The 24,984-nt window shown below is 42.6% G+C and overlaps 1 protein-coding gene and 1 pseudogene across 1 annotated transcript in view; both read right to left on the bottom strand.

Moving 5' to 3' along the window:
• Positions 1–4,345: 4,345 nt before the first annotated feature.
• LOC110348249 (PEST proteolytic signal-containing nuclear protein pseudogene) lies at positions 4,346–6,482 on the bottom strand (annotated as a pseudogene).
• Positions 6,483–6,664: 182 nt separating this feature from the next.
• The window catches only part of Dnaaf5 (dynein axonemal assembly factor 5), an 81,519-nt gene continuing 63,199 nt past the window's right edge, over positions 6,665–24,984 (bottom strand). Inside the window, exon 15 of the transcript XR_015445280.1 lies at positions 6,665–23,700. The gene's annotated coding sequence lies outside the window, so the exon portion shown is untranslated. The remainder of the gene's footprint in view (positions 23,701–24,984) is intronic.

The following is a 24,984-nucleotide window of genomic DNA, read 5'->3' as shown; positions in this document are numbered from 1 at the left end:
GGGTTGTGGAAAAAAAGGAACCCTTCTCCACTGTTGGTGGGAGTGTAGACTGGTGCCACCACTATGGAAATCAGTGTGGAGATAACTCAAACAACTGAAATGAGAGGTTCCATTTGACCCAACTATCCCTCTTCTTGATATCTTCCCAAAAGAATTAAAAGCATCATACCACAGTGATATATGCACACTCATGTTATAGTGGCACCGTCTGTAATAGCTAAATCTTGGAAACAGCCCAAATGACCATAAACTGGTGATTGGATAAAAAAGATGTGGTTCTTATATAAAATGAAATAGTACTCAGCCATAAAGAAAGATAAACTAGAGACATTTATAGCTAAATGGATGCACCTTGAGACCATACTCTTAAGTGAAATAAGTCAGACACATGTGTAAATATCAAATTGTTTCTCTGGTGTGAGAAACAAAGTGTAAATGAACTAAAATGTATAATAGATATTGTGAAATAGGAAGAAAATGTTCAAAGGGGAACTAAGGAGGGGGTGTGGGAAAGAAAAGAGAAAGAAAAAAATGAGAAAAGAAGGAAATAATGGAAACAAAGCTTCTGTAAATAGGGTGGGGTGAAAGGGAGGGAAGAGTAATGGGAAAAAAATAAGAACTAAGATATATCATGTACAGGTACAAATTCCCTAAGATGAATGTGATTATAATGTTCACCTAAATTGTGTACCAATAAATTTAATGAATAAAAAAAAAGTAAGATGTTTAACCTTGAGTGTTTAATCATCCCGTGAGGAGAGATTCTAGGGAGAATTTCTAGGGAGAGATTCACTAGTAAGTGGGAGGAAGTGTATTTTCCCAGACAGGTCACTCATTCATTGCAGGGGACCCCAAAGAGACATGTCTAAAGTCTCTCTGGAAAATCAAAAGGCTGAGGCAAGAAGAGCAGCCTTACAGCACTCAACACTCCAGCCTTATTCCCAGTCCCTGAGGAACCAATAAACTGGTCCTTTCTCAAGGGATGCAGTGAAAAAGCATAGACTCTACATGGGAAATGGCCAGTTGCATTTTCACAGGACTAGGCCTAGCTTCAACCACCTAACAGGTCTGCAAAGCTTGGCCACCAAGCCTGGCAAACTCGGACCAGCTCCTATGTTAGGACCTGTACAGAAGAGAGGGACATAGCCTGGGAAAAACTGGTAATTATAAAGCCAGCCCCACATAAACTGTCAGGAAAAAGACCACTCAAAAGAAGAAAGCTACTCCTGTGATCTTCTGAAAACTAGAGGTTCCTCTGTAAAAAGCTCTGGGTGGTGGGCCAGGGATTTAGCTCGGTGGTTTTGCCGCCTGCTGGGCAAGCACAAGGACCCAAGTTCGATCCCCAGTACCAAAAAAAAGCTCTGGGTGGGTCGGGGATTTAGCTCAGTAGTTTCACCGCCCAGGTGCAAGGACCCGAGTTCCATCCCCAGTACCAAAAACAAAACACAAACAAACAAACAAAATAAAATAAAAGCTCTGGGTGCAGACAGGCAGAATCACTAATGACCCTGATTCCCCACAGCTTAAACAGGTGCCTCTATTAGATCTATGTGAGTACTCTTGCTAGGGCTGACTTTCAGGCTCTTGCTAATTTATCAGGGATCCCTCTTTGCCATACTCGCTCCTCCACAGGAAGCATAGAAATCTGATCTCTTCCTTCTCATATTTGGGCTCCACATCCCCAACGTAATAGTAAAGTTACTCTCCTGACAAATTCACCCAGTTTTCTCCTATTGAGCTCAACATCCTTCATATACAGACAGTAACTCTTTTCTCATTGTCTTCTGACAGGTTTTTCCTTCTTTTCAATGCAGCCAGTGAGCCACAACCATCCCAAGGTAGCTTTAGAGCATATGAACCTCAGTAGGTGGGGAGGCCTTGTCTCAAAAAGCCAAAAATAAATAAATAAATAAAAAGGTAAGCTTTATGTGATGTGTATTTTACCACAATTTTTTTTTTTTTGAGACAGGGTCTCAATATGAAATTCATGTTGGCCTCAAACTCACAGCCATCCTCCTGCCCCAGCCTTCCAAGTACTGGGATTACAGGCGAGTGCCACCATGCCCAGCTTTACTGCAATTTTAAAAAATTAAGCAAATTTTGCAACTTGTGGAATGTAGTGATTCACAATATTGTACAGCCAGCACTGGCATTTATTTCCACAACTTTTCCATCACTCCCAAGAAACCCTGCATCCATGAGACAGTTGAGCATTTGGCCTGCTTTTTCCTCTGGCTTGATTTTATTTATTATTTATTTATTTATTTATTTTTGGTACCGGGGTTAGAACTCAGGACCTTAGTTTGTGAGGCAGGCGGTGGAACCACTGAGCTAAATCCCTGGCCCTATTTATTGTTTTTTTTGAGACAGGGTCTTACTGTGTAGTTCAGGCTGGCCTTGAGCTCACTGTGTAGCCCAGGCTGGCCCCGAACTCACAGCGATTCTCGTGCTTCAGCCTCCTGAGTGCTGGGATCACAGGTGTGAGCCACCACACCCTGGCTTGGTTTTAATTACTGTCTGAACTAATTTATTTTACTTAGTGTTTGCTTCCCCACCACCACTATCGTGAAAGTGCCATCCAGGATGGGATCTTTGTTTTGCCTGCTGTCAGACCCCCAAGCCCAGCACAGGGTGCTCAGTGACTGCCTGTGGATGACTGGAATACAGTCCACATCCCAGCGTCCTAACAGGTGCCCTTGAAACTGGCCACAGATATGTTTGTTGGCCCTTCACAGTGTTTTAGGAATATGTGAGTTTGTGGCCAATATTTAAAGATTAAAGCACTTTAACTTTTTTTTTTTAAATGGCCTCCTAGTTTCTCCTGAGAAACCAGAGTCTCTGGCTTCACTGGGCCTCATCTCTCAGGCCCAGGAGAGAAACCCCTCCTGTAGGGCAGTGTGCGGCTCCCTACAAGTGTTTCTTTGAGACAGAGGCTTTCTCCTCTCCAGGAGTCTAGTGGACCCAGACCTGCTAAGACATGGTGGGGATGTGGAGGGGGAACTTAGAAAATGGTCAGCCCTGCTGCCCATGCCATCTGGAATGTGGTATCCCAAGGTCTTCTCCTACCCAACTGTATAATCTGCCTGTGTAGGCCTTTACCTATGCCCCATGCAGAGTGAGTGAAAATGGCAGGGTTGGGTGAGGATGACAGGTTTGCCTCGTCTGGGGAGAGGGTCCTGGGCAGAAGGTCACCTGGTCACCTGCCTGAGAACTGAGGAAAGAACTGGAGGGAAGGTGAGGGATCAGAACCAGGGAGAGCTGTTGTCAGGGCCCCAGCTGTGGGAAGGGAAGAGTGATGTCCAAATAGGGGTAGATGTTGAATGAGGAAAGTGGCTGCCACATGGCAGGTGATTTTAAGTCATTATTTTTCCATTTCGCAAGCAATGCATATAATGTTGTCAAAAAAAATTCTTTTCTTTTTCCTCATCTTGACCTTAGTTTATTTAGTATTTCATTTGGGTCAAGAAAAGAGTATGTAGGAGAGGGATGTTATTTTAACAAACAGTAAAATGGACAAAAATGAACAGTTTGCCTATATAAAAGTACAGTTAAAGTTAAATTCATGTATCTTGGTATAATTAAATCATGTAAGAACTAATAGTTCTATATACATTTCCATTGTTTTACTTGGGGCTTAATCTAAACTGTAATGTAAAAGAACAATTTATTAGGCATATGTGCAGGTTTTTTCTCTGGAGTTACTATTAAAAAAGATCAGCAAGTAATTACCACCAATAAAATAGTCTGAAGCTGCCTCCAAATTTAACATTGTAGGCATTCTGAAGGAAATCACTGTTATCATTTTCCTTTTGTCTGTGACTATGCTTTCAAAGATGTGTTTAAGTGTCACTTTTAAAAAGTCCATATACAACACAAAAATACAAAACAAAACACCCTACAGTACACAAATCTAACAGTATATGTGATGAACAATTCTATAAAATGTGTTTGAAGATGCATTTTCTTTCATTTTCAGTGCCTACAATATGTCCAGGCCACTGGGTGGTATGTATACACTTAAAATAAACCATATAATTGTTCTAATAAGAAATCCTGTAGTGAGTTCAATTCAAATTGGATTTAACAACTTAGCAATGTAAATGTGTAGACAAAGTTACAGAAAATGCATCTTATTGTCTTCCATCTTCTAGAATGTTAAATTTTTGGGGGGGGTGTTTATACCTTTTAAAAAATAAAAACCAGCCAAATACTTAATCAGTATGTACATTTAAATTTTTGGTGGTGGTTTTTATTTTAAAAGAAATAGCTTCCTTATGATTTGCCTCAAGTTCTGGTGGAAATGCTTACAAGAATTAGCTAATAAACAAACAAAAACCAAGAGAAGCACATTCAAAATACTGATTTACTTTGGTAGCAAATGGCTGTTCTTTGAAGACTAATGAAGGTAGACAAGACCATTAAAGTGAAATGGGCTACTTCAAATACGATACTTCACATAGAAATTTTTTTAAAAAATTATTTTTAGTAAAAGAGCTAAGCATCTGTATCCACTGATAGCAATGCAATACCTAATAACATGAAAACAAAACAAATGCCAATAAGGAAAAAAACTATTTTATCTAAATTTACTTTCAGTCAATAGTCCAGCAACATTTTCCTTTCAATACAATACTCTCCCTTTCTCTATAAGGCTGTTCCTGGGAGCCAGACAGTCAGTTTAGGTAATGAGGGGGTTAATTTAGGAGTAATTGCTGACAGTTTTAAATAGACAGTTATTTTTTGCTTCCCTCTTAATGTGCTAATAGTTGTGTCTAAAAAAATATGCAATTCTTAAAAAGGTACTATTTCTGATTTCCTTATTATCTGTAACCTTTGGGAACTAATCACATGAAACTACAAAATTAGCAAATGTCTTGAAATCTGTATATAAAACATAAATTACCTCTAATTTCAAACTCTCACTTATTAGTGTACCACTCACTCTTAAAAAAAAATGAAAAAGAAAAAGAAAAAGCGGCTCCAAAGATAGTCTTACAGCATTTTAAAAAAGGAAACAGTTCCTTTTAACTTTACACCCACCCCACACCCCAATTCAAAACACATAATTAATTGTCTTGGTCATGGACATTCCCAAAGTGAGATTTTATATTTCGTTCCCACAGCTTCTGGTTATCAGAAAACCCATGCTTTCCTTTATTGGAAGAGTTTGGTCTGGCTGATGTTGGTGTATCCCTTCCAATATTCTTCATCCTCATCTTTGCCTCTGGAGGCATTTCCTCTGGTTCACTATCTTTATCTTCATTAAAAGCTGCTGCTACTGAAAGGGTTAGTCTTACTTGATCCAAGTTTGATGGATATAGCTGATGCTTTCTTTGTTGTCTGACTACCTATGACAAATCCAAACTTGGAGATCTTTGTAGGCTTTGTTGGGAGGTCTGGAGCTTCTTCTTCAGCTGATCGCGTCTCAGCGCTGCGACTGGAACTTTCCCCTCCATTACTCCGGCCGCTCCAGCTCGCTTCGGCTTCTCAGGCTTCTCCTCTCCCGCCTTTCCGTCCGCCATTTTCCCGGCCTCAAAAAAATTCTTAAAAAACTAAAAGGGGGATAACTCTAATAAAACACTAATAAAACAAGCCATGAGTCCTGCTTTGGAGGATTGCGATACACTTCTTTTTCTAGACAAAACATTGACACTAACACATTTTCCTTGGCGACCTACCTTTTCCGCAAATCTCAGTGCACTTGCCTGGTCCATTTCCTGTGGCTGGTGCTGCCTCCTTGGGGGCGAGTGCGTCTCCAGTGTGTCTAGGACCCTCCCGGACACTCCCCTTGCCCTGTCTGTAGGTCTCATTGGAACAAATCCTCAGAAGTGGAACCACAGGTCTTTAATTTAATTTAATTTTAATTTTTTTTTTGAGACAGGGTCTCGCTATGTACTTCAGGCTGTGATCCTCCTGTCTCAGCTTCCCAAGTGCTGGGATTACAGGTGTGTGCCACCACACCAGGCCTGTGGATACATAGGTTGAAAAAAGCCTGAGTGGAGGACCTGCCAGGAAGCTGTTGCTGAGCAGGGTAGTGCTCTGCACGTCTGAGGGCTCCCTCAAAATCGACCCCTGCTGAGCACGTAGGGCAGGCTGGGGAGACTGTGCACAGCCATACTAGATGCTATAGGATTAAGAAGTCCTGGGGCTGGGGATTTAGCTCAGTGGTTCCCCTGCCTGCCTTGAAAGTGAAAGGTCCCAAGTTCAGCCCCCGGTACCAGAAAAACCAAAAACCAAACAAAAAACCCCATGAAAGCAGGTGTTTCTTTGAAAAAACTTTGGTATTATTTACTTCTCTGTTTGTATAAATGCTATTATTTGAATAAAACAACCACAGAACTAGTTAACAGTGGCGATTAGTAGAGCAGTAATCTCTAGGGGGAATAGTGAGAAAAAAATTTCTGGTGACACAATTTATTTGAAATTTTTAAATACTGTTTATTGATCTGGGTGCGGTGGCGCACACATGTAATCCTAGAATTCTGGGAAGTTGATGCAAGAGGATCACAAGTTTGAGCCCAGCCTGGGCAACTCAGACACTGTCTCAAAATAAAAAATAAAAAGGGGCTGGAGATATAGCTAAATGCAGTGGTCGTGGGTTAAATCCCCAGTCCTCCCCCAAAATCCTTCTTTATTGGATATTTGCATCTTGTATTCTATGCTATTATGTATTCTTTTTTTTTTCTTTTTTTTTTGGTACTGAAAACAACACTGAGATTCCACCTCACCCCACAAAGAATGGCTACTATCAAGAAATCAACCAATAACAAATGCTGGCAGGGTTGTGGGGAGAAAGGAACCCTTCTCCATTGCTGGTGGGAGTGCAGACTGGTGCAACCACTGTGGAAATCCGTATGGAGATACCTCAAAGAACTAGGACTAGGGGCCGGGGATTTAGCTCAGTGGTTCCGGTGCCTGCCTCGTAAATGCAAGGACCTGAGTTCCATCCCTGGTACCAAAAAAAAAGAACTAGGACTAGAGGTCCCATTTGACCCAGCTATTCCCCTACTGGGTATCTTCCCAAAAGAATTAAAAGAATCATACCACAGCCATATATGTGCACCTATGTTTATAGCGGCACAGTTTGTAATAGCTAAGGTTTGGAAACAGCCCAAGTGCCCATCAACTGGAGACTGGATAAAGAAGATGTGGGTTTTTTTATAAAATAGAGTACTACTCAGCCATAAAGAGCCAGAAACTAGAGTCATTTATAGCTAAATGGATGCATATCAAGGCCATACTCTTAAGTGAAATAAATAGGACACACATGTGTAAATACCGAATAGTTTCTCTAGTGTGAGAAACTGAAAGTGTAAATAAGGATGAAAATGATTAAAACAAATAATTGATAATTTGAAATAGGAAAAGGTCCAAAGGTGGAGGAGTGGCAGGAGGGGAAGGGGGAAAGGAAGAAAGGAAAGGAAAAATTATGAGAAAGAAAAAAAATGGAATCAAAGTCTGTGTAAGTAGGGAAGGGTGGAGGGGGTGAAGGGTGCACAGGTAATGGGGGAAAAAATAACTAAGATACACCATGTACAGGTACAAGCACCCAATGATAAATCTAAATGTATTGTATACCTAAAATGTACAATTAATATATAAATTTAAAAAAAGACATATCAATGTACATTGGTGAAATAAGTGCAGATTCACATACACTTAAAAGAAATAATATACTGTACCGTTCCCCCAATGGCAATATTTTGCTAAAATAGTATATCAAGCCAAGATATGAACATTGATTCTGCCTTCCATTTTATTCAGATTTCCCTAATCTTTTTATGTGTTCAGTTTTATGGATCTTGTTTCTCATGTGCAAAACATATGATATGTGTTTAAATAAAAAATTATTACAGTAAAAGACACAATGCCATTAATCTTCCTCAAAATACTCTCCCTTGGTTTGGATGCACTTATTCCATTGTTCCTGCCGTTTTCTGAAGCAGTTCTGGAAGTCCTCTTTTGTGTCTTTATGACATATGATAAAACATGCAGTGAAGACTGCTGCTGAGGGCTACCCGATGGAAAGGGAGGCTCATAAAAACATTGTACTCATCCACTTTATTCACTGCATCTGGCATCGTGTGGCTTCTGGTTCTTCCCCAAAGTCAAACTGCCCAGTGAAAGGTAGATGTTTTTAATCCATTCAGGACACCAGGGCAGACATAACAACGCAACTAAAGACACCCCTTACCTCCCACTTTTCACCCCTTATCCTTAACCCACGCACTCATCTGGCATACATTTCTAAAGCATTGTGATTTTTAATATTAAATAAATGGAGCAGACAGTATGAGCCCTTCTGAGATGGGCTTTTCTCACTCAGCATCATTGCCTGGAGAGTCCAGGTCATCTGTGTCAATGTTTGGGTCCTTTTTTTTGGGGGTACCAGGGATCGAACTCAGGACCTTGAGCTTATGAGGCAAGCGCCAGAACCACTGAGCAAAATCCCCAGCCCTTGTGTCCTTTTTTTTTTCTTTTCTTTTGGTACCGGGGATGGAACTCGGTTCCTTGCGCTTGCGCAGCAGGCACTGAAACCACTGAGCTAAATCCCCAGCCCCTTGGGTCCTTTTTTAATGGAAGACTCGGCAGTATTGAAAATTGAACCGAGGGGGTGCTAAGCCATACCCTCTCCTAGCCTTTTTAGTATTTTAAGGTCTAAAATGAACTTTTGATCCTCCTCAGGGTCCTCTATAGCTGGGATTACAGGTGTACCCCACCATGATGGCTTGTGGTAAGACTCCTTAAACACTGGGATTAATAAATAATATTGCATTCATTTATTTATTCATCGTGGTACCAGCTTCTGGCTCTCAAAAAATGTCTGCTGTGTGTGTCCACAGGCTTATTTTGGTCGACCAGCTGTTTGTTAATCAAGCCCTCTGCTATCTATAAATTTATTATGTGGGCTGGCTGAGTCTAAATGTCTGCTTTTAAACACTGAAGCAATCGAAAGTCATAGTAAGAAACTTTTCCTCCAGGAAGATGTTTTAACATGTTCCTGACATCTGGCCCAACAGTAGTACATGCATGACTGTCCCATGCCACCCAATGGGAGAGTTACGCATGTACCACTGGTGGTTCAGAGCTGCCAGGCAGCAAGACATGAATTATAGCCCCACTGTGCACATGTTAAAGCACAAAGATAATGGAAAACCTGAACCTAAGTTGGATTTCACATCAGTTATGACATTCTTTTGAGTTCTGAAGCAATCTTATTTCCAAACAGTGAGTTGTTTTTCTGTAGCTGTTGTCACAAGAGACCCAAAACAAGGACCAGCTCAGGAGCAGCCAATCCATTCCCTTTACCTCTTCAGAGGTCACCAGCTTTAGAGAATGGCTAATTTGTGGTCCTGGAATCCCTTTCCCTGTTTCGATCCTCAGTATATTTCCAAATTAGGGAAGGATATTATTCTTGTCCCATACTTTGAAAAATAAGTTTTTCCAACAGCCCAGTACTGTCACGGATGTCATGGAAGAGCAGTCCAGTGTGCATCTGGACAAGATATCAACAATTGTGTATGTATTCTGTGGCTTCATCCAAATCTTCACCAAAATCAAGAGTATTTGAGACTTCTTTTGCTCAAATCAAAGTAAGCAAGAGTTTGGTAAACATTTTCCTCATAATTAAACTGTCTTAGCCACAGGAACTCATTGGTTCAGTCATTAGGGAGAACTTTGGGCAGCTAATCCACCCTGGAAGGAACCCCAAAAGATGTTTGTTCAAAGCTTGATCTAGTGTTCATGTTTTGGTTTTGGATTTTAATCTTATCTAAAACAAATAGGAATCTGGTGTGGTGACGCATTCCTGGAATCCCAGCACTCTGGGAAGCTGAAGCAGGAAGACTGCAAGTTGGAGACCAGCCTGGGCAAGATAGTAATGAAACACTGTTTCCAAATTTTAAAAAAATGGGGTTGGGCATGTAGCTCTGTGTGAACCCCTCAGTTCAATCCTCAGTACCACAAAGAAAACCACTACCAAATAGGATCCTGGCAGCCCTCATTTTCTGGGCACTTCCCATTGTGGTACTTGAATTTCTCTAGTCTTTGCAAATGCCATCTCACTAAATACTCAGGACAGGCGGAGGAGGTGACATGAACCGCTATGTGCACTCTGGCAGGTGCAGATCCAAGGCTCACACGTCCAGAGCTGCTGATACACAGTCTGGGGCTTTAGCTGCTATGCAAACTGCCACACACACTAAAGCTGTCAGAAAACAAGCACACACTGTAAACACTAAACAAACACAGGGTTGGGACACCTGTAATCCTAGCACTCTAGAGGGTGAAGTAGGAGGAACACTTCGAGTTCAGGGTCAGTGTGAACTACATAGTGAGTTCAAGGCCAGCCTGAACTACATAGCAAGACCCTGTCTCAAAACAAACAAAAAACCCAGACAACAACAACTAAACAAACACAGGCCACTCTGATCCCATCACCCAGAGGTGACTTCTGGAAGCATTTTTATGTCCACCCTGTCATTCTTCTGTGAACACAGACAAGTATACAAGTGGACACCACAGTCACTGTGTTAGAATCTGCTTTTCTACCAAATGGCATGAGGATGCTCTTCCCCAGACATAGACAGAGGTCAGAGCTCAGCACCAGAGGAAAAACAGGCTTAGGCAGGTGTTCCCTGAGCTTTGACTTGTGTCCCATTCCCGTCCCAAGCTTGTCAACAAAGACTGGAGAAGCACAGAAAGCTGGGCAGAGGGAGAGAAGGCACAGTAGACCAAAGCTTACACCTTTGGAAAAGGCAAAGAGCTGTGGAATGTGTGGGTTGGTGGAGTGAAGGGAGGTGCATAGCACCAAATCTCAAAATAGGCACCCGGGGGCAAAGCAGGCGCCTCTTCCCAGAGGTGTGAGGCTGGGGCAGGCCTGGCTCCACAGGGATTAAGCCACACTCCTGGTGGGGCAACTGCTTCTTCCATGTTAGCATAACCAGCAGTTGAAACTCCCCCCGCCAAAGGGATGAAATCCTCTTTTCCAGAAAAAATACACAGGACAACCTACGTGGGAGAATTTCTGAGTAGGCGGAGCCTCTGGCATAGTTCCTTCCTCTGCCTGCTCCCTGGGGTGCCTCCCAGTGTCCCCTTCCTTTCCAGCTGGACACCTAGAGACTCTGCTTTGTGTTTGAGCTCTACTCAGGAGGCCTGTCAGGGACAAGAGTCACCTGGAATAGTGAAGCAAGGTAAGTAGGTAAGCAGTTGGTAAGTAGGAGACCCCAGAGAGCTCCCAGTAGGAAAAAGAACCAAGAACCAAACAGGTCGGGTGACTACTTCCAAAATCATGGTGATCAGAAAACAAGGGAGAGCTTTGAGGTGCACATGGTGACGCACGCCTGTAATCCCAGCACTTGGGGAGGCTGAGATAGGAGGACTGTGAGTTCAAGCCCAGCCTGGGGAATTTAGCAAGACTCTGTCTCGAAATAAAATAAAAGGAGGCTAGGGATGTAGCTCAGTGGCAGAGTGCCTCTGAGTTTGATTCCCAGTACCACATACACACACCAAAAGAGAGAGATTTGAAAATGTTCTAATTGGAATCCTCTGGAAGATTTGAGGAAATATAATACCTTAAAATAAAAATAAGATGCCATGTAGAAGTAATAATCATTTTTAAAAGTTTTTGAAAAATAAGCACATAATGGGCCTGGGTCACAAAAAACTGACAAATTAGACTTCATCAAAATTTTAAAAATTATTTTCAAAAAGCATCATTAAGAAAATGAATACAGGGCCTGGGGATTTAGCTCAGTGGTTCTGTCTCCTGCCTCGCAAGTGCAAGGTCCCAAGTTTGATCCCCAGTACCACACAAAAAAATAATAAAATAAAATGAAAAAAAAAGAAAAAAGAAAATGAATATACAGGCTGGGAGACAAGCCAGGTGTAGTGGTGCACATCTGTAATCCTAGCACTAGGAAGGCTGAGGCAGGAGGATCATTGAGGCCAGCCTGGGCTACACAGCAAGATCCTGTCGTGAACAAACAAGGAAGAGTATTCTGTAAAAACTGTATACCAGATTTTCAATTTTGGTCCTTTCTTGAGCTAGTGATGAGGTGAGACACTCTCTCCTGAAGTTGAGGAGCAGCAGCAAGCCATAGCTCCTAGGCAGCCAGCCAATCATGAGGGTACCAGGGACACCCTGCAAGGTGCTGTGTAGCTGAGGTAAGGTGCTTGGGACGCAAGGGGTGTTATATGCATATCCAACTTATAATACTGTCAACTTCCAATGAGTCTATTGGGCATAACCCACTGAAAACCAAACAGCATCTCACAAAGAACTCTCCCAACTTCATAAGAAGACAACACACCTTGAATTTGAGCCAAATGTCTGAATAGACATTTCTCTAAAGATGCAGGAATAAGTGATTTGCACATAAAGGTACTCAACATCATTGGTCATGAGGGAAATAGAAATTAAAATCACATGGAAATCCCACTACACATCCATTAGAATGGCTAAAACTTTAAAATCTTGCCATATCAAGTGATGGGCATGATTCAGAGCAACTGGAACTCTTGCATATGTTGCTCGTGGGAATGCCAAATGATGAACAGAGCAGCAGTTTATTACATGGTTAAACACACACTATGAAATCCAGCAATTCCACTCCCAGATATGGTACTATCAAGTGAAATGAAAACACAGGTCCACACAAAGATCTGTATCTGAACACATATTGCGGTATTACTCAAAACGGAACTAGAAAACCCAAATGTCCCTCAACTGGTGAGGAGACAAAAAATTGTGGTTAACCACACAACATATGCCACCCATCAATGTTGTAGCAACAGGGCTAAGTCTCAGAAGATACAAAAGATTATGCTGCACAATTTCACTTACACAACACTCTAACAAGGAAAACTCAGCTGGGTGTGGCTGCATATGCCTTGGCAGGCTGAGGCAAGGATCTTTGAGAGTTTGAGACTGACTTGGGCTATAATGAGTTCAAAGTCAGCCTGAGTTATATAGCGAGTCCCTGTCACAAACAGGACAACTCTGTAGCCATAGAAAGCAGACCTATGGTCTGCTCAGAGCTGAGGTTGAGGTAAGGAGGAACGAAGAAAACCATGGGTATAATGGAAACATCTTTCTATCTGTCTGTCTATGATCTATCTATCTATCTATCTATCTATCTATCTATCTATCTATCCATCCATCCATCCATCCAGCCAGCCAGCCAGCCAGCCAGCCACCCACCTACCTACGGCAGTACTGGGGGTTAAACACAGAGCCTGTGCACTGAGCTCCATCTCCAGACCTTTTTATTTTTATTTTTTTAAAAATTGTGAGACAGAGGGCTGGGGATTTAGCTCAGTGGTTCCGCCGCCTGCCTTGCAAGTGCAAGGACCCAAGTTCAATCCCTGGTACAAAAAAATAAAATTTGGGACAGAGTCTTGGAAAGTTGCACAGGACGGGCTCAAATTTGTGACCTTTCTGCCTCAGCCTCCCACAGTGCTGGGATTACATGCGTGTACCATCATGCCTTGGTGACTTGACTGCAGTGATGACTACATAATTGCATATACTTATACAAACTCATCAAAATATACACTTAAAATAGAATCATTTCACTGTATAAAAATTAAATCTCAATAAAGTTGATTTAAGAAATTTTTCTTTTCACAATCGCTAACCATAATCTTGTCTTCTACATCTGATATTCTGTCCTCACATTGGCTCATTCTGCTGCATATAGTGTCAATGGTGTGGGTTTTTTTTGGTACCGGGGATCGAACTCAGGTCCTCGCTCTTGCGTAGCAGGTGGCAAAACCACTGAGCTAAATCCCCAGCCCTGTCAATGGTGTTTTAAATCTCCTGGATATCTGTTTTATCTCCTGAATCTGTTTTATGGATTCTATTTCTTCCTACGCTGGGCATTCATGGTTTCCATCATGTTTCTTAGCTGCTCTATTTTTTATCTGTATCTGCTCTACAGTCACTAAGCATGTCTTTCATTCTGGTCACCGTCTCTGTAGTTATCTGAGAAATCATTTCTGATTTGATTTTTTTCTAGAGCCCATTCATCTGCTTTGTTACTTCCACTGTTACCACTTCAGAGAGTCCAGGTGGGTGACTTTTGGACTGTTCCACCTCATTGTCCCCTAGGTTTGCCTTTAGTGAGTTGAAAGTCGGGGGGGGGGGGCGGGTTTACATCTTGTTTAAGTGTTTTTTCATTTTCTATTTTTTAAAGTTTAATTCCTGGGTTGATGCTTGTAAATTGCTTATGGTGAACAGCTTTATTGCCAGTATTCAGAACCCTTAGGAATTGACTACTTCTCAGAAGTGTCTCCAGGTGTAGCTGGCTTTTGGATTTTGAGTCTGTTGCATGCTCCTACTTCTTCAGTTTATTGAGATGAGAAGTTTCTGTCTACTTGGCCCAGCCACAGGTTCCTTGGCACTGGCTTATAGTTTTTTTTTAAAGTCCCTTAAGCAATCTCAATCTTGGTAAAGCAGGAAGAACAACTGATTGGCACAATTATGTCACCTTGGCTAAAGTAGTACAATCAGCAATAACAATAGTATGAAACAGCCTAGAAAATAACAAACTATGGTAACTATTAATTTGCCACCTTTAACCCTTTGAACTAGATTTGTGGTTATATAACAAAATCTAAAACGAACCAGAAAATTGTATGCAATAAGCCATGTATGGCAATTTTATGAAGACTTAAAAGGTAGAAGATCTTAAAAAGATCCTTTAGGGGCCAGGGATTTAGCTCAGTGGTTCTGCCAACTGCCTCAAAAGCGCAAGGTCCTGGGTTTGATCCCCGGTACCAAAAACAAAACAAAAACAAAGATCTTCTAATCTGTTCCACTGATCCTTGGGTCTGTTTCTTTGCCAGTACCATGCTGATGTTATCACAGTAGCTTTGTAGTGTAGTTTCAAGTTGGGGATTGTTATACCCCCTACCTTGTCTTTGTTGCCTAGAATTGCTTTTGCTAATCTAGGTCTTTTCTTGTTCCAAATGAATTTTTGGATTGTTTTCTCAAGCTCTGTGAAGTATGCTGTTGGAATTTCAATTGGGATTGCATTGAATCTATAGAGCAGTTTTGGAAGTATGGGCATTTTCACTATATTGGTTCTTCCTACCCAGGAGCAAGGGATGTCTTTCCATTTTCTGATATCGTCTTCAATCTCTTTTTTCAGAGTGCTGTAGTTTTCAGAGTAGAGGTCTTTGATTGCTTTCATTAGGTTGATTCTTAGGTATTTCATTTTTTTGGATGCCATTGTGAAAGGAGTTATTTCTCCAGCTCCTCTCTCAGTGAGTCTGTTGTTTGTGTACAGGCAGGCTATTTTTTTTTTGGTACCAGGGATCATCTCAGGACCTTGAGCATGCAAGTCAGGCAGCGGAACCACTGAGCTAAATCCCCGGCCCAAGGCTATTGATTTTTGTGTGTTGACCTTGTATCCCTCTACTTTACTGAATTTGGTTATAGTCTAGAAAACTTTTAGTAGAGTTCTTGCAGTCTTCTATATAAAGTATTATGTCATCTTTAAATAATGACAATTAAACTTCATTTCCTATCTTTATTCCTTTTATTTCTTTCTCTTGTCTAATTGCTGTGACTAATGTTTCCAGAACTATATTTTGTTTGTTTGTTTGTTTTTGGTACTGGGGATGAACTCGGGTCCTTGAGCTTGTGTTTGCACAGCAGGCGGCAAAACCACTGAGCTAAATCCCTGGCCTCCAGAGCTATATTGAACAGGAGTGGAGACTGTGGACACCCTTGTCCTGTTCCTGATTTTAGTGTGAAGGATTCTAGTTTTTGATACTGGCTGTTGGTTTGTCATAGATGGCTTTTATCAGGTTGAGATACAGACCATCCATCGATTCCTATTTTCTGTAGGGTTTTTATCAGATTAGAAGATGCAGAAACAACTCCAGACATACTCAGTTGCCTCATCTTTGACAAAGGACCCAAACACCCTCACTGGAGGAAAGATAGCTTCTTTAATAAATGGTGTTGGAAAAACTGGATTTCAACTTGCCAAAGATTACAACTAGACCTATATCTCTCACCATGCAATAAACTAAAATCGAAATGGATCGAAGTTTAAATATTAAAATAGAAACACTAAACTGGCTGGAAAAGAGGTTAGGTAGAATTCTTGAAGACATTGGTGTAGGAAGATTTCATGAACAAAACCTCAGTCGGTTGTGAACTAGCACAAAGAATCAACAACTGGGATCTCATCTTATTAAAAAGCTGCACAGCAAGAGAAACCACCAAGAGCATGAAGAGACAACCCGCAATGTGGGAAAAAATTTTTACCAGCTGTTCCTCAGACAAAGATCTACTATTTAAAATATATAAAGAACTTTAAAAAATAAATCAGACCTCCCAAATTTAAAGACCCAATCCAAAAATGGGCATCTGAAATGAAGAGACATTTCTCAGGCAAAGAAGTAAAAGCAGCAAATAAACATGAAAAAATGTTCAACATCACTGGTCATTCGAGAGATGCAAATGAAAACAATCCTGAGATTCCACCTCACTCCAGAAAGAATGGCTGCTATCAAGAAATCAACCAATAACAAATGCTGGCGGGGGTGTTAGGTAGAATGGAACCCTTCTTCATTGCTGGTGGGAATGCAGGCTGGTGTAACCACTGTGGAAATCAGTATGGAGGTACCTCAAAGAACTAGGGCTAGAGGTTCCATTTGACCCAGCTATTCCCCTGCTGGGTATCTTCCCAAAAGAATTAAAAGAATCATACCACAGCAATATATGCGGACTCATGTTTATAGCAGCACAGTTTGTAATAGCTAAAACTTGGAAAAAGTCCAATTGCCCATCAATTGGATACTGGATAAAGAAAATGTGGTTTTTTAATCACTTTTTTTTTTTGGTATCAGGGATTGAACTCCGGACCTTGCACTTGCAAAGCAGGCGCTGAAACCACTGAGCTAAATCCCTGGCCTGAGGCCATACTCTTTTAAGTGAAATAAATAGGACACACATGTGTAAATACCAAATTGTTCCTCTGGTGCGATAAACTGAAAGTGTAAATAAGGACTAAAAGGTATAATAGATAATGTGAAATAGGAAGAAAAGGTCCAAAGGGGAAGGGGAAGTGGGAGGGGTAGGGGGAAGAAATAAACATGAGAAAAGGAAAAAACAGAAACAAAGTCTTTGTAAAGAAAGAGGGTGGAGGGGTTAAAGGGAGGGCAGCGGAATGGGGAAAAAATAAGAACCAAGATACATCATGTAAAGGTACAAACTCCCAATGATGAATGTCATTATATTGTATACCTAAAATGTACCAACAAACTTATGAATAAAAAAAGGGGGAGGGGGTTGGGGGAAAACAGAGAAATAGACCAAGAGGAAGAGGTTAGAAGCAAGGGTGGATGACAAAGGAAGATTGTACAAACTTTGAGAAACTGATGAAGAAGACGAGGGGAAAGAGAAAAGAAGAAACAAAAACAAGAACAGAACAGAATAACAACCACAAAAAAATGAGAAACTTTGCTCAAACTATCAAGAAAAAACAAAATAAGAACAAGAGCCAGAAAAGAGGAAAAAAGAAAGAAAAAAGAAAAAGTCCAATTCAAGGTATGTCTCTGCTGTCACCTGCAGATAACATGGGTAAACAGAGTCCAGAGCCGAAATGTTTAGTCCCAGCAAGCCAGCCGTAGCTTCACAACGGGGTGGTGGATAATCCCAACTGGCCTGCACCTTTACTTTTACTGAAATTCAGGTTGGTGTCTGGCTATGAGGCTGGAACTGGATATTTTGAGCCTGTAACAGTCCATGTGCCTGCTGCTGGCTTGAACTTCACTCCCTGACCTCCTGCAGACTTGAACTCAGTGGTGGGAGCCACTAGATAGAGCTGGCTGGCAGGTGTTCTGAGTTCCAAACTCAACTGGCCCCTCTTCAAGATGGCTGCTGGCCAATCGCACTCTCCAGTCTATGGAAGGTGAAAGGTCCAATCAGGTACAGAGCAGGGAATGACAAAAGACCCATCTAGACTCACTTTGTGACATTTCAGAGTATCAAGGACAGAGACAAGATTCTGAAGGCATCCAGAATCTAACAGGCACCACCATCAGACTATGAAGAACAAGAGCATAGAGCCGTGCCTTTGAAACTTTGAGGGATAATTTTGGATGTAGAAATGTTTGCCCCATTATGAGGCAAAAACTGAAAGCATCTAAGACACCCCCCTCCTGAAGATGTGCTAGGAATGTAACTCAACAAAGGAAGAAGGAAGTCATGAACAAGGAATGCATCAGATCAGTGCAGCAGTGGACTGATTCAGAAGGCCGGAAGTCTTGAGATGACGGCTGGACTGCGGGCCTTGAGGCCAATGAGGCCGGAGAGCTTTGTAAGAGACTTCAGAGGAAAAAAAGGCACAGTGTTCTGGATGATATTTATCATGACAAGCCAGGTAAGTATGAGGATATGGAGAAGGCACATTGTTCTTTCATCTAAGAAAAAAAAGAAAGAAAGAAAGAAAAAAGAAAAGCAGGCTTAGAGTGTAGCTCGGTGGTAGAACACTTGCTCAACATGTGTGAAGTCTGGAGTTCCATCCACACAAAGGTGATTATAAATGCAAAAGATAAAAAGCTGTATGCCAACATCTTGGTCCAAATATGAAACAAATAAAACTATGGCATTATTTTGAGCAATTCATGGAGAATCGTCTTTTTCTTTAAGGACACTGGGCTTAATGAGAGAGAACACTATCCCACTAAGCTGTTGAACAGATATGGCGGTACCTTGGTTTACAAACTTAATTCGTGGAATAAATTCTGAGACCAGCATCATGGAAAGAATTAAGTTCATGAACCAAGGTACCATTGTAAAACATGTGATCAGAAAATACTGCTGGTTGACTTTAAGCCTTTGGATTCAAAGGCAAATCACACAAGAATAAATATTTTCTAGCATGTTTTCTTTTTGGTACCGGGGATCAAAGTAGGGTCCTTGCACTTGCGTAGCAGGCGGCAAAACCACTGAGCTAAATCCCCGGCCCTTGGAATAAATATTTTCAGTCTGTTCTAACTGTAAACAGTAACCTGGACAATGTAGAAGGTAAAGGCCCAGCTATTGAGCGTAAACAGGGGCGAGGCCAAGGAAATGATGGGACCCTCATGTCCTGTGGTGGGCCGAAGATGGGTGGTGGATGGGAGGAAAGACAGAAACTTAAGTACTATGTATTATTTAATGTGGTTCTTGGAAAAAACCTAAAAGAATAAGAGGGTAACAAACAGAGGTAGGAGGTTAGTGTATCTGCTCCAACCTGACCCGAACTAACTGACCTCCTGTCCATCTGGAGGCTCCATGACACTGGCCTTTTGTTTTTTGTTTTTTTTTTCGGTACTGGGGATGGAACTCGGGTCCTTGCGCTTGCACAGCAGGTGGCAAAACCACTGAGCTAAATCCCTGGCCCCGGGCCCGGCACTGGCCTTCTTGAGGTTCCTCCAACTCACCAAACCTGTTCCTTTCTGTTCAGGGAATTGTTCTTTTTTTTGGTACCAGGGATCAAACTCACGACCTTGTGCTTGCAAGGCAGCTGCGATGCCACTGAGCTAAATCCTTGGCCCCAGGGCATTGTTCTTGTACAGCTGGCGGAGATGCTCTTGGAGTTGATTCCACCAAAGCACATCTGCCCCGGTCACACCAGCTTGCCCTTTCTGAGATACAAGGCCAGCCCAGAGCTGAATGTCCCTTTCTTCCTTACCATTCCTGGGGGGAGGGATGAATCTTTTATTTTCCCTAGCCCACCAGTACACATATATCTTTTGACTTTTTTTTTTAAGTTTCAAAGTAGTACAGAGTGTTCCCATCTACTTTTTGCTCAGTTTCTTCTAATATTAGCATCTTACATAAGGAAGCCACAAATACCAAAACAAGGAATTTAATTCTGGCACAGATCCATGTACTAAATTATTAGAATCTTTATTCAGACTTCAGCATTTCCCCCTCATGTCCTTTTCTGGGTGCAGGTCACTCCAGGATCCTGAACTGTACTGAGTTGAGGGTCTCCTTAGGCTCCTCCTGTCTGGTTCCTCACAATTTCCTGGCCTTTAAGGAGCTTCCTACTAGAAGATATTTCTCAGTTATTTTGGGTTTGTCCAATGTTTCCATGCTTAGATTGAGGTTATATACTTTTTTTTTTTGGTACCAGGGATCGAACTCTGGTCCTTGTGCTTGCGCAGCAGGCGATGAAACCACTGAGCCAAATCCCCGGCCCGCGGTTATGTACTTTTGGCAAGTGCACTACGGAAGTGACTTTGTGTTCTAGCATGGACTGTGTGGTACAGGCCATATATAACTGGACATTCTCTGAGTTTGCTGCCATTTAGACTTGCCACTTAATGACAGGATAGCACAACTCCCCAGAACTCAAGACAGAAAGCAGCCGAACTTCTGTGCATGAACAACACCCAGCCCAGTCCTGTTGGTGCACCTGACTGGCTGAGTCCCAGCTATGTGCCATACCGCAAGGTTGGCTGGGAGACTGAGCTGATGGGCTGAGTGCCTGTCATGGGCTGTGCCTGTTATGTATGGCTTATATCTAAATGTGCCCCTAAAGCCTCACGTGGTCATAGGTGGGGCTTTTCTGAGGTGATTGTATTTAAAGTGTATGATACTGGGATTAAGGATGCAATGCTGGGATGAAGGCTGCCCCACCCTGGTTGTGAGTGCTACCTGCCCAAAGGGTAGGTAGCCTGGATGGAATATAAGGGACAGAAAGAAGCTTCTGCCTCCTGCTGCTGCTGCCTGCTGCTTGCTTGCTGCGGACTATTTCTCTTCTGTGGTGCCTGTCAGGTAAAAGTGCCGAAGACCAAGACCAGACCAGGCCACAACAAGCCTTTATTAGGGGAATAGATCTGCCGGGCTGTCTCTGAACAAAGGAGAGACAAAAGCAATATGGCTGGGGCAGGGAGAGTCTTTTATAGAGACTGGGGTGGGGCTTGTAGGGGCTGAGGTGGGGTTGAGTGAGGTAGTGATCAGGGAGTGGAGGAGCCGGTGACATCACTAGGTGATAGGGGGTGAGCGAGTATTAGGTTACTCTCTAGGTGGGACCAGGGGCATGCTGGGAGGAAGGGTTTATTCTTTGGTGGGAGCAACCATCTTGGCATGACATCACCCAGGGGAGGGGCAAGGCACCATAGGAAGAGGGCAGCTACTATACATAATAGCTGCTGAGGTAGTGGAAGACCTATCATTCCAGGCTTTTGTTTTATGACAGTTGGGCGAAGGTCTCTTCTTCTGGAGCTGCTTCCTGCTGACCAGGGGCGAAGATTGGGGCTAGACCTGGATCTGATGAGGCCTATGGCAAGTGGGGACCTCTTCTATTTGTCGTACTGGCTGGTACCCTGCCATGATGAATTCCGTGACTGTCTGGTTGGTGAATGCCCTCATTCGTTCCTGCAAGAAATTTTGAAAACAGCGAACCAGACAGGGTCCGAAGAGTAAGATAAGGCAGATGGTGACCAATGGTCCTATCAGAGGAAGGAGCCAGGGCAGCCAACTACTTAGGGAAAAGAGATTTTCATTTACCCAATTGTTCATGCGTTGATCAATGTTTGAGGCCCTTTCAGTGAGCCTTTTTGCTGCATCTCGTACTAAACCCGATTGATTTGTATAAAAACAACATTCCTCTCCTAGGAAAAGACATTATACCACCCTTCTCTGCTGTAAGGAGATCTAGTCCCCTCCTATTTTGGAGAGTGACAGCCGCTAAGGAATCTAGTTGGTTCTGTAAAGTTGTGATTGATCTAGCTATTTCTTTAAGGCTGTCACTTAGCTCTTTAGAGAGAGTTTGGAATTGAGTTAGTGAGGTAGCTAGGCCCCCTACTCCTGTCCCTAAAGCAGCAGTGATGCCTAGTCCTACAAGTAAGGGTATTAATTGGACAGCTCGTTTGTGTCTGACCTGTGTTTTTGTTGGCACTGATAAAGTTTGATTGTTGGGGGCTATATCAATGTTAGGGCTGAGGTAAACTAGAGTGCAAGTCCCTGTCCAGTTAGTTGGCAGGCACAGGTGGGCCGAAGTTCCACAAAGGAAGAAGATCCCTTGACTGGGTAAACAGAATTGGTTGTGTATGTCGAAAAGATGTGTGAGTTTGTTATTCTCCATTTCCCATATTCCTAGTGTTCCTGCCAGCACAGCACCTGTTAAGGGTTGAAAAGGTCTTTGGCGTGAGATTTGTTGGGCATTGTTGGTCTTATTTTCCCATTGGAGGAAGAATCTCCTGGTATCTACCAGAAGCCATTCTGGAGAATGGTTAAATGTTGGAATAAGGAGGCATTCTGAGACTGAGGGGGCTGTGTTGCAAGGAGTCCAGGGATGTATAGTCATGCAGGGCATATGTCGACCATTGCAAAACCCAGAATCTTTGTTGAGAAGACCCTGTGTCATAATTTTTGGAGCCCCAGTGAAGCAGACAGGCTGAACAAAGGGGGCATTTTGGGTGACCTTGTAGTTAGTATGACCTGATGGGGCCTGTAATTGTAATGTGTAATTACACTTCCAAGAGGGAAGGTGTCCCAACATGGAGCCCATGGGCAAGTTACGCTGAAAACAAAGTGGGGCCTGAAAGCTCAAGATGATGTTACCAGCTATAGGTCCGAGTATAGGCTTTTCCTTACTCTCATATAGAGACAGGTTAGCCATGTAAGATTGAAGGAGTTGGGCTGCACGACCTGTTTGTGTTCTTCTTGTCATATCAGTGATGTGAAAGTTGGTGAGGGACTGTTTATTAAATAACTGTAAAGGGCTTCCCATCTTATATTGAGGATGGTAAGTAAGACTGGTTGTAGCCCAGACTTTTGCAGGTACCGGGATGGCTGTATAAGAAGCAGTGGATAGGGACATACAGAGCCAACAGTTACTGGCTAGAGATGGGTTGAATTGATTTAATAGAGAGTGGGTTAGCTGGAGCATGTTATCTAGATAGTGTGGAAGTGAGGAGTGAGTCAATTGGAGGTCATTGTATATGTGTGTAGGGTTGACGGGTAAGGGTGGGGCCATGGAAACTGCATGTAGAGGAAAGAGGAAGATGGAGATGAGGGCACTTAGGAGAATTGTGATGTGGGCCCCGTAGTGTATGATGGAATGGTGAAGAGTCTTGTCAAAGGGAAGGAGAGAGGAGTGAAGAAACATTTTGTGTATTTGTGAGGACAAATAAGAATACTGGGAAGGGTGATAATTAGGTAATAGGTTACCGTGAGAGAAAAAAAACTTGTGAGGGAGCCCTAATGACAGCTGTTAGTCACCCTTGATAAATTACTGTAGACAACCAATAATACTAATGAGGGTAATGATGAGGTAGTATATTGCTGCCAGAATACATTTGTCTATGGTTTTCCAGTCTCTTGGGGTAGTGGCAGTGAGCCCAATCCCAAAGAGAAGGCCCGAAAGAATTAATAAGAGAAGGCTGAGGATATCTGTAGGTGACCCTGTGTATATGGAATCACAATACCCCATGGGTCCCCTAACAAAGGGGAATGTCTTGAGGCAGATGAAGGTGTGTGTACAAACAGCAAATGAGGAGAAAAGAAAAGAGCTCTATCTCAAAACATGAAAAATCAGCTAGTGCTCCCTGTAACCAGAGGTCTGTTACCCACTGGAGGATTGTCTCAGGGATGTCGTCCTGTGGGGAGCACCAAGCGACGTTTTCCAGAGCACACTCAAGGAAGGCCCGAAACTGCTGCTGTAAGAGGATGTGCATCCGTATTACCTAGGAAAGTCAATTGGATTTTGAGCCGATAAAGTTAGAGATGTCAATGAGAGAGAGAGGTTAACTTTCCTCTGGAATCTGTGTGAGAGTACGGAATAATCTGAGTTTAGTAGGTCCTGTGAAAATGGAGGAGTATCTGGCAGTGTTAGATTGTTGTTCAGGCTGTTTTATCTGGGAATCTGGAGGAGCCTTTTTTATCCTGGAAAGATGGAACCAGGGGACTCTTTCCTGGAGTTTTACCGCAGTAGGAGTTATTAATGAAACAGTGAAAGGTCCCTCCCAATGTGGCTGGAGGGGTCTTGGGGACAGGGTCTTGAGATATACCTGGTCACCTGGAGAAAGAGAAGGAGGATGTAGAATACCTGACGAGCCCGGAAAGGGGAGAGTTTGGTTAGCCAGAGTTTGAAGGAGACGACGGGCATAGTTAAGTGTTGGGATATAATCAGCAAGTGCTGGTGATGGGTCTGGTAAGTTAAAAAACAAGAGAGGTCGTCCATACATCAACTCAAAGGGGGTTAAATTTAATGGTTTTCGTGGTGTCGAGCGAAGCCTCATGAGAGCTAAAGGGAGGAGGGTAATCCAATTTTGTTTGAGCTCTATTGAGAGTTTAGTTAGCTGAATTTTAATTAACCCATTGGCTCGTTCTACCTTGCCTGATGATTGAGGTCGATATGGGATGTGTAGTTTCCACTGTATATTGAGTGTCTCTGTTACCTGTCGGGTGATCTGAGAGATGAAGGCAGGTCCACTGTCTGATTGAATGGAACGTGGAAGGCCAAATCGAGGAATGATTTCTGTTAGGAGCACATGAACTACAGCAGCTGCTCCTTCTGACCTGCAGGGAAAGGCCTCTATCCACCCCGTGAAAGTATCTACCAAGGTTAGGAGATATTTAACCTTTTTTACAGGTGGCATATGTGTGAAATCAATTTGCCAATCTTCTCCTGGTAGTTGTCCCCTGGACTGGTGAGTCTTTGTGCGTGTTTGAAAGCCACCTTGGGGACTGGTGGTTGAGCAAATGGGACAGGCCTGTGTTATTGTCTGTGTGCGTGACGCTAAGGATGGATGGTATAGAAAAGGCCTGAGAAGGTGCAGGAGGGGTTGGGTTCCTATATGGAGTGAGTTATGTATGTCAGTGAGGAGAGGAATTATTTGGTCATCAGGTATGACATGGCGTCCCCGATATAGAAGCCAATCATTTCTTAGTGTAGCACCCTTTTTCATGTGTTTGGACTTTTCCTGAGGAGAGTAGTTAGGTTTTAAGGGTGGAATGATTAACAACTG

The sequence above is a fragment of the Heterocephalus glaber genome, unplaced genomic scaffold (genome assembly GCF_053883595.1).
Source record: "Heterocephalus glaber isolate CG9 unplaced genomic scaffold, H.glaber_assembly_v1.0 deba00001610, whole genome shotgun sequence".
Taxonomy (NCBI): Eukaryota; Metazoa; Chordata; class Mammalia; order Rodentia; family Bathyergidae; genus Heterocephalus; species Heterocephalus glaber.
Note: the sequence above shows the minus strand (reverse complement) of the source record. Positions and strands in the feature narration are given on the sequence as shown.